This window comes from Pithys albifrons, chromosome 7, assembly GCF_047495875.1.
Source record: "Pithys albifrons albifrons isolate INPA30051 chromosome 7, PitAlb_v1, whole genome shotgun sequence".
NCBI classification, from domain to species: domain Eukaryota; kingdom Metazoa; phylum Chordata; class Aves; order Passeriformes; family Thamnophilidae; genus Pithys; species Pithys albifrons.
The window spans coordinates 52,118,766-52,134,794 of record NC_092464.1 but is presented as its reverse complement, the minus strand read 5'-3'; positions in this window follow the sequence as shown (position 1 = coordinate 52,134,794).

Below are 16,029 nucleotides of genomic sequence, written 5' to 3'. Positions count from 1 at the left end.
TGAGAGCTTTCTGCACTCATAATAATGAGAGAACACTTGAATTCCTGGGGAAGGATGCAAACCAGTTGCTAAAGGGCAATTATGGAAACCTTTAATAACAGGAATAATGATGTGCATCATCATTTTTGCAAAGTGGCAGGACAGAAGCAGCTTTGAGGTGTGATTCAGGCCTTCTGCAGACTCGGACAAACCTCAATCAGGTCACACCACTCGTATTGGGAAGGTAATATTTGCAACCCAAGGAAGTACAGGTGGATTTAAGATATTTAAATCAGAGAAGCCTCTGATAATTTTATATCAGCTTTGGAATAAGAAGGAAAGCATGCAGAAAAAAAACTCTAGCAGGGAGTAAATCCACCTAATCAGTTTGGTTTTGGGGTTTTTTAGGCATTTTTTTGTGCGTGTGGGTTGGTAGTTTGAACATCGATTGCTTTAGATTAGTCCTATTTTTTATACCTAATCATTTCTTTGATAGAAATGGATTATGGTAGCACAGTTGCCTTTATAAAACCTCCTCTTGAAGGATGTGCTAATTTTGGACTCTATTTATTTGGGTCATTTTGGAAGAATACTATAAAATTTAATGGAAAATAGCAACCATCTCAAAAAATTTTGTAGGTTGTTTTCTTAATCATCCCAGAGTAAGAGCAATTCTCTGTTACAATCTACAGAGCAAAGAATTATAATTATGGCTAGCAAATTATACAGGCCTTTGGATGAGAAAATTCTGTTGGGTTTCCATAGTAAAGCACTGATTTCATTCTTACTACAGTTCTGTAGGATGTTGCCACAGGGAAAATCTGAGCTAAAGCAGCATCTCTGCTATCTTCCTCTTGGCCTGTAGCTACTCCCAAGCATAACAATTATAAACTGATAAATCACTGGAATGGTTATGACATCTTCCATTGACTAGGAGGGCAGTGGGACATACACACATGCTGCTGCCAACGTTAAACAACTGGCAACCCAATTCCATAAATGATGATTTAGCTTCAGTTCAGCTTTTAAGGGCAAAATCTTTTTCTCTCAAATAGGGGTGATGGTTGTACTTCCTTTATTCAGATCTTGTCACCCTTTTAAAATCCAGTTTATGAGTTTGCTGTTTTCGCTCAACATTTTGCCCATGCTGACAGGGCAGGATATTGGAGCTGAGTCCTGCCATATAGACTTAGAAGAAGGAAAAGTTATGCCAAGTTTCAAAAACTCTTAAACTCCCACTAATGTGTAGACAAGAACAAGTTTCACAAGGCACAGGTACACAAGTCTGTTTTGTTCCACAAATTTTTACATTCCACAAAATGATAATGCATGTATTAATTCTCATATCCACCTGTAAAAACCTTTTAAAAAACCAAATCAACCAACAAACCAATCCTAAAAAAAATACTAAAAATATATTGACAGTGCTCCAATAACTGATGGGCAGTCTGAGTGGCAAAAGTGTATTTGTTTAATTAGCAAGTCTTTGACCCAAAGAGCAGCTCTCACTTATCCCAGCACAGTTGCAATACTATTTGTAGAGGCTCACTAAAATATCTGGAGTTTGGTTATACTTTTTCCTCTTTGAGAAGTGGGGAAAAAAGGAAAATGGTGTAGGCTGGGAATGCAGAGATGGTTGGGATGAACCCAAGTAGTTGCTAGACTAGGACTAACTATGCAAACAATCTCTTCCTGACAAAGGTGGTGTCAGTTCTGTTTGCCAACATGCACTGCAGCTTTATGGAACCACTGAAAAACCCACACATACAGTCAAGATCTGCCACTTTTGGAACAGGGACTGGAGAAACTGTATAATCTAAGTATTAAAAAAAAAGCAAAGCAGATGGCCCCTTTTTGCTCATGCCCTGCTCCCTCTTTCCACAGTGACAGGATCCAGTAAATTTACCTTTTTGGCACACCAGTCTTGTATTTGCTGCTGTCTCATTTTAACTGTGCTCAGAGCACAGGTTGAATTATATATAGGAAGCCTAATACATTTATTACAGCTGTTAAATGACATTGCAGAAAAGAAAAGAGGCAAACTGAAACACAGGGTACAGCAGGTAGAAGAAAGAAGGGAATGTTGTTTATCCATGAAGAAAGACAAATGAAGCAGAGCATTTCCTTTCCAGAAGACATTTTTTAATAATGCCATTATCTTGCAGGTCAGCTCAAGAATTATAACTCTAAAAAGAAAAGAATGCAGAATGGACTTTGAAGCATCTGGTTTTCCCTATTTGTGAGGAGAAGCAAGCCTGGTTTTAACTGCATGTTCACTCAGTGGTTACATTCAAGGTGGTCTCACTGCTCCTTCATGTCCTGCCTGTGCATTATTGGCCATGGCCCATTAACAAATGTCATAATCACTGGATGGGTTCAGTTTTGCCTTCCAGTTAGAGCTGGAAGTCCCATTTGACCATATCTCAAGAAGCAAACCAGAAAGAAACTGTCACTGTGTGTTTGAGAATACCAGCCCATCTTATTCTTTAGATACTAAAATATAAACATTTGCTTGGGAATAAAGTCATGCAGCCAAATATCTTTTGTTTTGATGACAAAAGAAGTTCTGTTTGAAGGCAGAGACCTCTCTACCTCAAACTTATTTAAAGCAGTGCTCAGAGAATGCATTTTTCTATGTCACACATATCAGAGATGTGCTTTTCTCTTCTGTCCCAATGCTCCTTGCATTTATGTTTAGATGTTAACATTTTATGCAGAATAAAAATATTTTTCCTACAAGTTATGCCCTGACATCCATACAACTTGTGCACAGGGAGAGCAAGTGATGAGGTGTTTAAAAAAAAACGGGGAGAGAACAGCAGTTAAACTCTAAAATGTTTCTAGATAATCTAAAACATAATCCTTAATGATTATATTTACATTCCTCACATGATTATATATGTTCTTTATCATTTGAGACTGTTGCTCCTGAAAACAACTCTTTAGCTGAGAAACACTGAAACGGCACCATTTTCAGTGACATTTACCAAGAAGTTCTATATTCAGCTCCACCTGAAGCAGAGAACACTTATCACACTTACATTTACATGCAGCAGATTAACCCTTCCCTCCTTCAGAAATTGCCCATCTTCTTTTCCTGTTGCTGTAGCATATTTACCTCACACACAGGGCTTTTTGCTCTCACAGGAAAGAAACTAAAATGCATACCACACAGAAAGAGAATAAACAAAAGAGGAGTCCACAAGAAAAAGCCGCTCGGACACTGCATGAAATATTTTCCCATGAATCTAAAAAAGATAACAGGCACTTGCTTATATGTCTCCTTTCATCCCTGAAAGCTTTAAAGTTAATTCATGGTTTCATAACTACAATAAAGTAACCATGCAGAGATTAAAATCAGGGCCTCTTTTTATTTGGATATCAACAGTATGAATCCCACCCAGGTCTTTCTAAAAGCAGGCTTGGCTGACACTCCAAAATGCTTCCTCAAGTTCATCTTCAGCCAAATAAGAAGTGGTCTGGAAAGGATTCATCCTTTTAGTGTACACAAAAGATCCTCGTCTTGGATCTATAAACCAAGTCTTTAAATTCCATTGTAATTACTTTGCAGTCATAAATAGAGCACACTATTTGTGGCATCCCAGCTGGCTTTTTAGACAAGGTGCACTTATCTTCAAACAGAGCATTCAGAAAATAGGGACAGTGACAGAGGCCTGGCTGTGATGACATATGAATTCTCATAAAGAAAACAAGAAAGAAAGAGGGAAAAAAAAACCCCAACAAAACCCCAAACAAAAACAACTGGCTTTTTCTTTAACATGCATTTGCAGCAAAAAAGAAATTTTCTGGATTAAGGAACATTTGCTCAGGAGCTGGATTTCCAACTTGAATGTTTGTTTTCAGGGAAGAGAGGCTTGGTGCAAAGGAAAGTTCAGTTCTAGCAAAATGCTCTAAATCATTTAACCCTTAAGACATGATGACTTAATGACAGGCTTACCCAAATAACCCAACTCCTCACTTTGAATTTAGCAATCAAACCAAAACACTGTTTTCCCCAAGAGATACATTTTTGGAGAGACAGTCATGGAAATTCAAGACTATGGCTTGGGTTAATGCTTGTTAAAGACTTCCACGAAGATTACAAGTTATTCCCAGTGCCTCTGGTATCTATAAATGCCTGGATTTTATGGATGCATATACAAAGGCCACAAGTCCCTTTAAGCAGGGATAAAATTATTTCCATAGGCTTTGTCTGACAGGGGTTTCCCCTGATGCACAACACTTGCTGGCTCCTCTGCTGAGCAGCAAATGATATATCAGTGAGACAACCAAGAGTGCAGATTTCAGTTTCAAAGCTCAGGATGAAATGAACACTCAGTAGTTTAATAGCCTACCATGCCCAGTTATTGCACTGACTTTTAAAGCATTAAAGAAACATACCCTAGAAGTTTCTGTTAAAGGTTCAAACACAGGAAGGTGGTGTTGGGAGGAGCCCCCTCAGAGAATTTTTCTCACCATACCATCACAAAAGGCTTGGAGTCCCAGGACTGAGGACAAAAGACAGCTGAAGACTTTCAGATTCAAGCTTAGTGGTGGGGTGCAGGTGAGAAAAGAGAACCTCAGCACCTGGGGGTAGGGAGCAGGTTTTCTTTCTTTGTTCAGTGTGTGCTGGTTTGACTTTTTGGGAGGTTTTCTTGGAGCAGGGGCAGAAAAAGAGCCACTGCTTGCTGGTGAGAGCTCTTTTTCTGGATCTGCTTTATTGCTTTTCCCCCTCCATCTCTGGGCACCCTGAGCTTCAGACAGAGAGAGAAGAGAGGAGAGACACAGCTGCTTCAGGACACTGCACACCTTTTTTTCCCCCCTCTTCCTGGGGACCAATTTGGACTGTAAGGAGATCCTGGGAACTATCACCATTTCCTCCACTCCCAGCTTTTCCTTCTTTGTTTGGAACAGAGGACAAGGAGAGAGAGTCCACGTGAGTTCACCCCTTGTCTCTGCCTCGCTGGGAAAAGACTGAGAATTCACCTCACAGCCAGCCAAGGTGTGACACTGACACTGTCCATAAATGTAACTGCTCCAGGAGGAACCCACCGTTTGGGGGTTGTTCTCTTTTGTTTTTACTTTTGGTGCTGGGGGAGTAGTTTGCTCTGATCTGTTTACAGTTATATCTATATCCACATATATATGTATATATATAATAGTTAAGAAGTTATCCTTCTTATATCCATTTTCTAATTAAAGTTCCTGTTTTTTAAACTTAATAGTGACGTGATTGTTGTGGAGGAATCCTCTCCTCTGCTTTTTGTTAAACATTTTGGTTTTTTCCCCTCAAACTAAGACAGTTTCATATACTCAGCAGTAAGACATTGCTGAAAACAATGGATTATTATTAATACAAAAAGTACCATATCAACATGGTTAACTCTGTATTGTTGTTATGTGTCATTGCAACAGTAGACCAAAAATGAAGAGGTGTTTTAGAAGGACCAAGTTTCTAGTGCAGAAAAATGCAGTCAAAGTGATTGGTAGAATACATTCTGGGCTATGGTAGAAAGGAAATGCAGATGTCTGAAGAGAGTTTACAGGTATACAGGATGTATGCATGGTCTAGAGAAAATACTGGCCACAAGGGATGAGTGGAAGAACTGGAGCTCTACCAAGCAAAGTAAAACAGGAGAGACAGTGTAAGATCTTTAAGCTGAAAAAAGCCCACAAACCAACCAACCAAACACAAAACAAAACCAACCCCAGACTGCTGCAAAGGGCAAGCCTGCAATCTGCTCCCCATATCCACAGTGACAAGAAGTGACAGGCTTAACAGCAGAAGTTTTTTAGACATTAGCTAAACATACCCAAGAGTAAGGGGAGTGAAGCTCTGTAACAGATTGCCTGGGGGCCTTCAAGAATATTTGTAAAGCTTTGAAAAAGGTTAGACAAACATCTGTCAGGATTAGCTCATGCTGCTTTGGGGCAGGGTGATGAACTTGATGCTCTCTTGTGCTCCCTTTTAACCCTAAAATTCTATAATTAATAGCAAAAAGCCACACAATTCCATGGTAATAGCCAAAGAACATCTTGGTTCACTAGCAAACCAAGGACAGTGATAAAAAAAGCAGTGGTCTACCACTGGATGAGGACAGTAATCTTGTAATAGTGCTGAAAAGCAAAAGTTTCAACACATATTTATATTGTTCAGTGAAGAAAGAAGAAATATCTACTTTTATTATGTTTTCAGGTTTCTATGCAAGTAAACTAGTAAATTTCTCATGAAGAGAGAGGAAAAGAGTCATCCTCTAAGCCTCATTTTATTGTGAATGGAATCTAAGAGCTAATTAGAGATAAGCACTTTTATGAAGTGTGAAGGACCTCGTGAAAGGCCTCCAGTAAGGAGGGGGTCATGCTACATCTGAGTTCTTCACATTTCACTGTTAAACTGCCACTGTGCAGAGGTCATACCACGAAATGCATGAGATTTAGAAGCAGAAGATGGACAATGCCATGGAAGGAGAAACAGGTATTTTCATGCATCACACGGGCTAACAGGAAAGGAGACTGTTTATCAGCCTGCACCTCGTGTGTAGACCAGCCCAAATCACTGCTGGCTCACTGAGAAATAAGCAAAAACAGTGATGGAAAGAGACTTGCATTAGATTGGCTATTCCCAGGTAAATATTTTTCTACCTCATTATACATGTTCAATTTCAGGCCATAGTAATTAATAATTGAGTATTTGAGTTATAGGGGTGACTTGAAAGAGTCCTGTGCAACACCAAGACTTACGTTCCCACTAAAGTTTTTTTATTGTTTATTTTTTATTATGAAGTGGAATAGTTTCACCCATGGAGAGACAAGGATGTAACAGAGTAGTGACTCACTTGATACCCTGCAAAGATGTGATTTAAACTTCCCATTGTCCCACTTCATTCTCATGTTTCACCAGCTACCTTTCTATTCAACAGGCTGTTTCTCTCAGACCAAAACTTGTGATGCCCTCACTGAAACAGGAAAGTTTTCCAGCTCAGTATGTTTCTGTTAAGAGCAGCTTTGAAAAACCAGCATTATTAAGTCTGTTTAACACACACAAATATTTTACCACATTTTAGATTTCTGGTTTGGTTCTTTTTCTGTGAAATATAAAAATAACACTTGTGAGGGGATTCACCTTGAAGTCTTTCCCAAGTGCTGGACTAGGCTGGCAGCCCCACTGCCCCTTTTCTTCATTGTGTCTCTCTGAGAGTGTCCTGCAAGTGTTCAAAGGCTTTCCAGGGCTGGTGCTGATGAAAAGCAGCAAAACCTACTCTGGCTCCTCAACCTCCAGGAGGAAGAGCAGCTACAATGAGCAAGAGGCACAGAGAGGTTGTGCCAACAGAAAGGAACTGTGGAGAGCTCAACAGAAACACAGAAATGTGGGTTGCAGGTTTTTTGCTTTGTCTTCTCTTCCCTCTCCAGTTCTCCCTCTCCCAAGTTTATCACTTGTAAAGACATTGCTGAAAACAATGGATTATTAGAGCATTCAGCCATTCTTGGTGATATCATCTAGATCTTCACGAAGAGAATGCAGCTGAAGATTTCGGGTCAATTAGTGTCCATTTGGTTTAGCCCAGAATTCCTGCAAACCTACCCTAAAGAATCTCCAAATAATAATTTCTCCTCAGATAATAATTCCTCCTCAAATAATAATTTCTCCCCAGATAATTTCTCTTCCTTCTTGTCCCCCTCTAGACCTGCACCACTGCTTCTCAGGGGAAATACAGGAAGCAGTTAATTCAGGATGAGTGCTTGCAGCCACCCTGCACCATTCCAGAATCAGCAGAATAAAATTACACTGGCAACAAAGCTTATTTTAGATCCGTATAATCAAACACTTTGTGTTTGCAAATGCTACCTATGCATTAATAGCAATACTTAGAGCATAGAGCTGCTTTTTGAATTATTGTATTTTACAAAATATTTTAAAAGGCTGCTATCTATGTTAAAAACACAGCCCCAGCAGCTGGGCTCCAGCACTGCATCAGCATCACTGACCTCAGCACTGTCTAGAACTGCCTGAAGGGAAGTTCTGGCCAGGTGGGGGTTGGTCTCTTCTCCCAGGCACTCAGCAACAGGACAAGGGGGCACGATGGGCTCAAGCTCTGCCAGGGGAAATTGAAGTTGGAGAGCAGAAACAAATTCTTTCCAGAGAGAGTGCTCAGGCATTGGAATGGGCTGCCCAGAGAGGGGGTGGATTCCCCATCCCTGGAGGGTTTTAAACTGAGATTGGCCGTGGCACTGAGTGCCATGATCTGGTAAAGGGACTGAAGTTGGACCAAGGGTTGGACTTGATGATCTCAGAGGGCTTTTCCAACTCAATTGGTTCTATGATTCTATGATCTTGGAACACAAGTGGAAGCCTCCTGGAATGCAGGTGGCCTTCCCAAAGTGCCATGACATTGACTTTCTACCCACTGCTCAGAGCTGTGATGTGAACACAAATGGGCGGCTCACATTTGTGTCTCATGCCTGGGCCAAGGTCTCCCCAGACTGACAACACAACTGGTTACAGCGTGCAGCTCTCACCAGCTGACAGGGCTGGCACCCCTGGATGTAACAGAAGAATTTAATGAGGTTTCAATATGTCACGCCTAATCAGAGCTACTGAGACTGGCAGTGACGTTATCCCACCAACTTCTCACCCTCCACATATAAATGGCTCCTGAAAACACGACTTATCTGAGCATTAAGTTGAACAGGGTTTAAATAGCATAATTAAAGATAATATGAATCTAGTCATGCTAAAATATGCTGAAATACTGCAGATACTAGAATAAATACAGTCTAATCTCTGGGGAAGGATTAGTGTGATAAAGATGACTACAGTTCCACTGTTTAATTTTGTCATGTAGATATTCCCTGCAGACACTGCAGAGAGATAATTTTTCTAAAATAGAAAATTAAGTTCTCTTTCGAAGGGAGGCAAACCCAAAGCTTAAGGAAACAAAATCTTATTCAACCTTGTGCAAACAGAGGGCTAAACCCACCAAATGTAAAATGGGATTGAATAGCACTGACACTCATCCAATTTAATGAGGTTTTGAACTCTTGGTGTCAGCTGCACTGCTGGTGCCTGGGGTGGTAATACACAGTCTATACACTGAATTACAAAATCATAACCTATAACTTCTGTAATGTGTTTAAAATAGATAAATAATTGTAGTTTTTGGAATGATTTACGTTACAAACACAGTAACACAAAGACTTCTTTAAACTGGTGAGCAAAGCTGCGTGTTCTAAAGAACAATCAAAAGCCATCAGAATAAAAGATATATACATTGATTTTTATTTTATTTATTCAACTCAGATCAGAGTCCTTTGGTGATGGTTCTGAGAAAGCAAGACTTATGTCAAATATTTAGTAATACCAACTACTAAACTAAATAATTGCTGAGATTAACCATGAGGAAAGTCACCAGATGGTAAACTGACAAGCATTCTAAAGAAAATTCACATAAACATACCCCAAGCATCCCAATCTTCCTTGGATTTGCCACACCTTACAGATATGGAGCCACTCACATTGAAGTTAGTAACAAGATATCTTACAGATCACCAAGGAGCTGTGGGTACTGATGTATATATGCAACATACAACTAGAATAGGAGCTGTACTGCCAAAAATACAAACAAATCCTAAATACATTCCCTCAGGTGTGTAATTAGTAAAATCAGAAATTTTAATTTATACAAAAATACGACTGAAATAATTTGCAATGGTGTTAAAAAAGTCCTATGCCTGAATTACAAGTTCCCCCTGTCTGACCCTGCACTTTTGTGGTCAATCACATCAGAACTGAGACTTACAGGAATGCAGAAATACTAAGATTTATATATTTGTTTGTTTTACCTAGAAACTGTACTCCATACTGCAGGTGCTGAGGCATCCAAACCCAAATCCATTCCCCAAAAATATAGGAAAAGACTGAACCTGGACAAACACCAAGCTGTAAAATTTTAGCTCAGCAGTCTTTAGTTCTGAGAAATCATTTCATGAACTTGAGAGGCTTTTATAAAACTTTAACTTCAGACAGCCACTGTCATAATATTGTAGCTACATTATGCTAAGTTTTAAACATACTGTGTTGTGTGAAAAGTATGAATGGTTTACATCTCATTAGAGCAAAAAAAAATAATCCTGGCTTAAGTCATAAAGCTGAAGGAAGACAAGAGCAAACAAGCCCAAATGACAGGATATGTATAGAATTTACACTGGTTACAAAGATTACATCAACAATAGTCTTCATATTCTGAGCTACCAAAAAATTTATAAAATTTAATTAACGAGGCCTATTTCATTTTATCTTACTCTATTTAAAAAATAAAGAAAATACTGATAGATGCCAGTGACAACAAATATTAGTACTCTATTTCTATATGAACTATGCATATTGCAATGCAGTCAAACTCACACATCAAATATTATTTACCGTTTTCATTATTAATTTACAGATCTGGCAGATTCTTCTAACATTATGCTGACTGTATGTGGCATTTAATCTGTAATATACATGGTATACAGCATATACAAGGGGAGAAAAACATTCCCCATCCTTTTGGGTTTTTTTTTGTTGTTGTTGTTGTTTGTTTGTTTGTTTTCAGAGAACAATAAAACTTTGCAAAGTGAATACTGGGGGGGGGAGATTACCAGAAGTTCAGTCCTATTTTTTTCTGCATGAGGGAATGGGAAAATTTGGGGTATTGTCATGAGATCACAGGAAATACTGTAGTTATGAATCTAAATAAGTCTGCATTAGGTGACTGCTGCTTTGTGGTCATTACTTGGGAATGGTTCTGGATTATCATCTTATTTTTTTTGGCTGTAATTTAAAGATACCTTCTTCAGTTGGTGGAAAAAGAATGCTCTTTCTTTAGTTCTAAGAAGAGCAGCCTAAGGCTGGAATGCTCTAAAGAAACCCAAGCTTTTGTAAAATGATGTCATATGCCAACTGTGCCAGGCAAATGTTTAGTAAGAGCTAAAGCATTCTATAATTAAAACAAGTCCCTTGTTAAAAGAGACTGAAAGTGATCAAAGCTCTTTTGTCTGCTCAGACACTCGAGAGATGTGAAAAGAGTTTTGCTTACAGTGAGGATGGTGCCGTGGGTTCTGTCTCCATCTCAAGCAGCAGCAGACTGCACCCTGGACTTGCAAAGAGACTAATAAAATAATACATCAAGCTGAAGGAAACAAAGGGGCATTCAGCAGAAAACACACAGGTATTTCTTGCCCCTGTAAGGCAGAGTGGAGCCTTAAATATCTGGAACTATTATTTTGGAGTTGCAAGGCAATAGGGCAGAGATGTTTCAATAGCACCACTAAACAAATTGTCCACTCAAGCTAAAGGGACCAGTGGATATCAGCAGTCATTGATTACAGCATGTGGTCCATGGCTACCCCTTTACACTATTGTTTTCCTGAAACATTTCCTGTTTTCCAAGAGACAGTATGAGAAAATACTTTGAAAATCAAGTATTTCATTGATTGAGACACATTCTCAGCTTGCCTCTGACCTTGTTCTTGCTCTATGCCCTAAATTGCCTTAAAGGGTTGCATGGCTATTCAAATGCACCATTTCTAAGGAATAAATCATCTACATGCACTTCAATACAATTTTTATATGCCACGTTTGTTTTTTCTTCTTGGCCTTGCAGAGGTACAAATCAAACAGGAGGCAGACAGTTTTAAAAACAGTCCCAGCCACATTTGCAAGAGACATATCTGGAAAAAGCCTTTCCTCCTGTTACGTTCTTTACACTCCTAAAGACAAAAATCAACCATTACTGTACCTACAGCATTCAGTACATTTTTAAAAATCCCAGTTGCCTGACCCAGGGGTGCAGAGGACAAGGGTGCACATGAGCATTGAAAGAGAAGTTACACTCCAATTCAGAATAAGATCTTGAAAGAAGTTGGTTAATGCTCAACTCCATCCTGGGCATTTGCCACTGAGGAACTTCATCACAAGAAGATATGAATATAAACCTCCTTCTTTCCACTACTCAGTATCAGGTCAGAAATAAGTGCGAGACTGCCCTTTGGGCAAGTGAAGAGACTGTGGGCTCACACTTCATAATGTATTCAATACACAAGAAATTAAATCCTGAATCTGGAAACCTTTGACTTCCTAGTTTTTAACAAATTCTTGGGCAGTTCACAGTTTTGCTTCAACAGCCAAACTCTTGCCACTTTTCTCATCCAACGCCCAATGAAAAGGCAATACTAAGCAAATGTAAATGCTGCATTTCTAATACTCAGCTTTAGCTGTGACAAATTCATACCAGAATGCAAATTCCGCTACAAAAAATAACAGAGATAATTTCAGGTGCAGGTTCTTTTTTCCTACACTCTTAGAAGAACAACATAAAATGCGAGATGTTATGCAAAATAATATTTGTGTATTCCCTTCTTTCTGACCCAAATAACATTTTGTTTTGAATTGACTTCTGCAGTAAAGCTAAGTCAAGTGTTTCATAATAATTTAAAAATAATTTTAAAATAATTTAAAAAATAATTTTAAAAGTCATGTTCTCCCTGAGGGAAACAAAACAACTGATTCATAAATTGTGAGCAAGAATTTCCCAGATTGAAAAAACCTTCCAAATTGATCTACTTATGGTCCATCTGCAAAATGGAATTATTCAAGGTAAAAACCACAATGTAGATCTTCAGATTATTATTTTTTACCTACCTGCACTCCATACCCTTTCCCATTACAAATTACCTGCAATCACTTATGCTTTCACTTCTCCATTCAAAACTCTTCTTTTCTTTTGATAACCAATGCTAAACATAACAGGCCATACTCTTCAAAATACTTGTTTATATCTCTTTTCCTAGCCCATATTCAGCTTTGGAAAAAACAACCAACCAACCAAACCACACACAGGAAAAGCATCAAACCATGTTACACAGAGAAGTCTTCTAAAAACAGGCCATTTAGGGTGTTTCTAGACATACCATATTTTTCCAGATGTTTTGTGCCCGCTAATGCAATTTGCTCTAGGAAGGAGTTTGACCTGTCTCTAAAATGCTTCATCACTAAAGGCAAATATAATGATGCCTGACTTCCTGGAACTGTTTTGAAAAGTTTTCATATTATTTTCTTCTCTATTTGTCTCAAAACAGGGTTAATGCTCATTCCTTGTAGCTCTAAAAAAGTCTATTTTTCTCAAAAAGAAATGTTGAACACCCCCATTAATGGATTACTAAACTCTTAAGTCTTTTCTTTGCCATTCCTAATGTAATGTTACTTGACTGAGCCAGGGTTTATTTCTGTCATCCCTTCTTACACTCATCCTGTGGCTGAGATGGGACATGCAGTTGTTTTCCTGACATGCAACCTTATGTGCTGCAAAGTTTTAAGTGGAAAGCAAGAACACAAGGACTTGGTGGCTGTGCCCCTTCAACCAGCTGGATTTGTGAGAGAGAATAGTAGATTTTCACCCAGTGGTCTCAATTCCAGTTTTATCATTTATAGTGATAGCTTTACCCAATGCTCTTTTAGCAAACCCAGAAACAATCCCACTCAGATTACCATGAAATTTATACTTCTTGTTGTATGATGTGTGAGATTTTACTAATGGTATTCTTAGAAGGTCACAACAAAGTAAATAAGGAGCCAGAAACATCCTAAATAAGCTACAAGATGGAAACATTACATCAAAGGGCTTTCTAAAGAAGGAAAAGGAGGAGTTTCACCTCTCCATAGGTGTTCTCCTAGGGAATTGTGATCTCATAACAAAGACTACAGAGATATTACAATTTAAATGGATGGATGGATGGATGGATGGATGGATGGATGGATAGATAGATAGATAGATAGATAGATAGATAGATAGATAGATAGATAGACAGACAGACAGGCAGATAGATAGACGGATGGATGGATGGATGGATGGATGGATGGATGGATGGATGGATGGATGGATGGATGGATGGATGGATGAATGGACGGACAGATGGATGGACGGATGGATAGACAGATGAATGGACGGACAGATGAATGGACGGATGGATGGATGGATGGATAGACAGATGGATAGACGGATGGATAGACGGATGGATGGATAGACAGATGGATGGATGGATGGATAGATGGACGGATGGATAGACGAATGGATAGATGGATGGATAGATGGACGGATGGATGGATGAACGGATGGATGGATGGACGGATGGATGGATAGACAGATGAATGGATAGACAGATGAATGGACGGATGGATGGATGGATGGATGGATGGATAGACAGATGGATGGATGGATGGATAGATGGATGGACGGATGGATAGACGAATGGATAGACGAATGGATAGATGAATGGATAGATGGACGGATGGATGGACGAACGGATGGATGGATGGATGGATGGACGGATGGATGGATAGACAGATGAATGGATGGACGGATAGACGTATGGATGGATGAATGGATGGATGGAGAGATGGAGAGATAGACAGACAGACAGATAGATAGATAACAGACAGACAGAAGGCGGACAGAATTCTATTTTTGGATAGTTAAAACTGGGTTGTAATAATGCCAAGGTCATGGGTTCAATCCCCTGTGTGGGCCATTGACTTAAGAGTTGGACTCGATGATCCTTGTGGGTCCCTTCCAACTCAGAATAATCTGTGATTCTGTGTGATTTAAAGCAAAAAGGGAATAAGGTTTCTTAACAAAAGATAGGGAGGAGCTTGCCTAGATCTGAAAGATCCACAACACAGGGCAACTACAATCCTGTAACCTCTACCAGTTCAGAATTTCTAAATGTCACTTCTACAGAGATTATATGAAGATCCCAATCATTGTCCTACTCTCAAGAAATCCAGCAAGAGCTTTTCCTCTCTTTTGCTTAGACTTGCTATGAAAAAATCAGAAATGAAATCAAAGCAGTTCACATATCCATTATAATTGATAACAAGAAATGTTAATACTTATGGCAGACTGGCACTCATAAAAAATGACAAATGAAAGCCTTCCAGTGGGGCTCCAAGTTCCTGCATTCTTCTGAAATGCCTGCATACTTGCCACCTCCCTACCAAAAATATCATGATGATACAATGGAAAGTTGATACAATAATAATAATAAAGCATTCAAAAAATGCCTTTGGGAAATTACTTCAGTACTGATGAATGAAATCCACAAATAAATGTTAATCCTGTTACACAACATGGTGAATTCCCAGCAACTCTACATTTGGTGCCGAAGGAGAAACAATCCAAACATTATCAAGAACTAACGTAATTCAGGATAAGCAGAAATGCTCCAGGCTAATATTTTACACTGCACTAACTTCATTCAGGGGGTTGTTATCACTTAAATTTATAGACAAATCAATGCTCCAACGTGTCCACAAGTTATTGTCTTCTGACAGTTATTGAAACCTCATCCATTCCCGAAAACAAAGACAAGACAGTACCTTTTCCCGACAGGAAAAAGCTGCAGAGGTTAAAACATGTTTATTCTGTCACTTTTGCCTTTTCTAAAAGGGCAACTAAACACCTTCCTCTGAAAAAAAGGCTCATTTCAACAAATGTATTTCCTCAGGTCAGAAGCAATCAGAACAAGAAACAGGTATTAAGGCCACAACTTGATCTCACATCACTCAAAATATGTTCAGTTCTCCAGAAATAGCAGATTCTGTGCTACTGTGAGTGCAGTAACATTTACAGTTTAAAAAATTACTTCCACAGTTCCATCACTTAGATGCCTCCTGAGTCTGGTCACCTCTGATTAGGGCTGAACTTGACCTTCTAAATTAGGGACCCTGGCAGTATATATAGTGATATATTTGTATAACAGAAATTGTCACCAAAAAGATAAAACTTATTTGAAATTTATTTTCTACTGCTCCCCAGTAACCTACATAAAAATACAGGAAGGAGAAGTTATTGTTCCATTTGCCAGCAGGGAATGAAAGCTCCATCTATAGTCAGTGTTTCATGTTAACAGTCCATTCCTTCATTCCCCAGCACGACTTTGATGTTGTTTTCTAAAATACTTATACTTTCATAGGGAGTACAATCAGACATCAAGAAGTACCTTGGTCTTACAGTG